Source organism: Ambystoma mexicanum, chromosome 11 (genome assembly GCF_040938575.1).
Source record: "Ambystoma mexicanum isolate Mex_15411 chromosome 11, UKY_AmexF1_1, whole genome shotgun sequence".
NCBI classification, from domain to species: domain Eukaryota; kingdom Metazoa; phylum Chordata; class Amphibia; order Caudata; family Ambystomatidae; genus Ambystoma; species Ambystoma mexicanum.
Window position 1 is genome coordinate 255,090,417 of NC_090934.1, and position 2,621 is coordinate 255,093,037.

General features: G+C 44.8%; 1 non-coding gene across 1 annotated transcript; it reads right to left on the reverse strand.

Annotated features, from left to right (window-relative positions):
* Positions 1-1,435: 1,435 nt before the first annotated feature.
* On the reverse strand, positions 1,436-1,575 carry LOC138505409 (U11 spliceosomal RNA). The gene has a single exon (XR_011280196.1). It is a non-coding gene; the product is annotated as a U11 spliceosomal RNA (small nuclear RNA).
* Between the last annotated feature and the right edge of the window lie 1,046 nt (positions 1,576-2,621).

Consider the following 2,621-nt stretch of genomic DNA (forward strand, 5'->3'; position numbering starts at 1 on the left):
ATGGAAGGAGAGACAGATGGGGTGAAGGGCAGAAGGAGAAATTACTTATATATTTTCATGCTAATTTATTATGCAATTTGTCCACTTGTCAAGATATCTGTATAATGTTCAAAAGTATATTAGCCCTGTAAACACACAGTTGATCTAACCAGATCTGGGGTGCATCTGATAAAGAACCTAAATTGCAGACAGGGGCTCAAATCCTGATTTCACCAGTTCACCAGTGTGTGTGGTCTTTGGCAAATGATTTATTCTGACTGTGGCTCAGCTTCCGAACTTGGGTGTCCCTAGAAGTGATACAGTAGGTTTATTAGACTACAGAGTAGCACAAACAAAACCAATAGCTATGGCTTGTGGACATTGAATATGTTTTTTTTTTGTTTCAATGTATTCAGTAAGCAAATAAAATCTTGTTTCCAAATGTGTGGGTTACCTGCCTCCATTCCCCCAAAAGGATTGTCTATGGGTGCAGTTGGCCCTTTTGGCCACACCCAGCAACCCTTGAGCCACGCCTCTTGTCAGACACAGTATCTAGATGGATATTAGGGAGAACGTGACACCCAGTGGACAGTCACAGTATGGCATTATCTTCATGTCAGTTAATCTCCCCCTTTTAGTACATAAAATAAGGCAGACCTAAGCAATTGATGACTGGTAGCCCCGATTACAAAAATGGTGCTTCCAAAAATCTCTTAATGTCTTTATATACTAAATTCTTCATGTAGGCCGGGCTAGCCAGGACGGAACCACAGCAGATTCCAAAATCAGCTTGGAGCTATGCAGCTGCAGGGGCTCCATCTAGCCCCTCCCTCCCCCCCAACCCACTGAAAAGCACCAGAGGCTGGTTTTGCTTTGAGCGCATTGTGCATTCTTTTTCTCAGTTTCCAGCAGCAGTGGAGAATGTGTTCTGACTCTACAGGGACATCTAGTAACAAATCAGTAGTACTGCAGCCAATGCTAATGCAGTACTGCACTCTTTAACTGCTGGTTCTTCAGGGACATCAAGTAATGGGTATGTATTCGTCCACGCCTGTCCACTGACTTAACAGTGTCTAGAGGTATTTTTGTTTCACTGCATGCGTGAGCTTCTGACTCCACATGGACTCCAGGTAATGGTCGGTATCACTACATGTTGGCATGAACAGAGATGCTGGCGAGAGTAGAAATGTGCACTGGAGTGAGACGAGACACTGATCTGAAAATGATGAAAGAGGTGCTCTTCACTGCACCACAGGGGGTCGTGTGGGGGGGGGGGTGGTTGAGAGTAAGGCGCAGAAATGAATCACCTGTTAAAAACATACTGAGCAAAAAGTACCATAAAATAAATAATTGGCTTAACTGTCGCAACACACATTAACATTTACGAATGCACAAAGGTATACCAAGAACATAACAAAACACACACTCCAATCTTTTTTTTTTTAACTTGCAATTTCGGGGCGCACGGACAAGCGATCACTAGCTGCCCCATTTACAAAAAATATGTTTCCGAAATCTCTTGATGTCGATTCCGCACGGAGAGCTGCAGGTTACCCAGCATCCCTCCGTGTACCACTCACGGCAGAAACCCTTTTTACCATGGCAATTCTGAATCGACGTTCCGATGTTTTTGTTCTCCCATTACTAGAAGAGTGCTTAAAAAGAATACTCAGTAATGGGTGAAAAAAACAGGCTCCGGTAAACATTACAAGCAGCTATGCAAGAATCGTGGAAATAAAATCACATTTTGTGTCAAATAACGACCACAGCACCACTAAAAAATATGCCATTAAGAAAGGCATTCTGGGAAAGGCACATGTTCGAATTGGCATTTGGGTCGTGTTTAATAGAAACAGAGACATGACTCAAATATACCGCTATCTTGCATGGTGTGTTTCCGACTACTGGGTGGACCTCTGTAACATTGAATAAAAAACTAACTTCAGCAACTTTGAAGCTCCAGATGACGCACTTGTCCGTTGCATCAAGCAACGGACAAGCCCTTGCTTGATGCATTCAAGCTTTGAAACCTGTTATTTATCAGTCACTCAGAGATCTCTGTTAGCAGCTGGTCTTGAAACACAACCACCCTTCTTTCTACCAACAGAGCAAGGCTTTTCTAATTCTATGTCAAGACAGGAGGCTTGGATTATGCTTAGCGCCGACACCCTCAGTGGGGTGGCACGGCGGCAGACCTTGTTGCTCCCAACGCCCCCCCCAGCTCTCATTCCACATTCCGACTCTCACTCCTACCCAGCTACCCTCCTCCCAAATTAGCCCAACCCCCATCCACCCAAAGGATAGGCAGAGACCAGTAGGATGAGTGGGAGAAAAAATTGCCACAGCAAACTTTATTAAACATAAAGTCAGGAGTTATCTTACAGGTGTTCCGTTCACGCTCAGGATTCTGCGCTGAGAGCAAGCAACTTTCCCCCCCCCGCCCCTTCGGGTCCTTGGGGGACCCGACGCGGGCGCCCAGTCCCTTCCTCAGCAGTCCCTCTCTACCCTTTGGCAATTTCTTTGTTTTGCAATTTTCTTTTCATTTTTCTTTCCCCAACGCTATTTAAGTGCAATTTTATTCCGTGCTTTACTTTCTTTCCATTCTCCATCTCCGCTTAGGCTCCTTCTAAAGGATGCGTTCC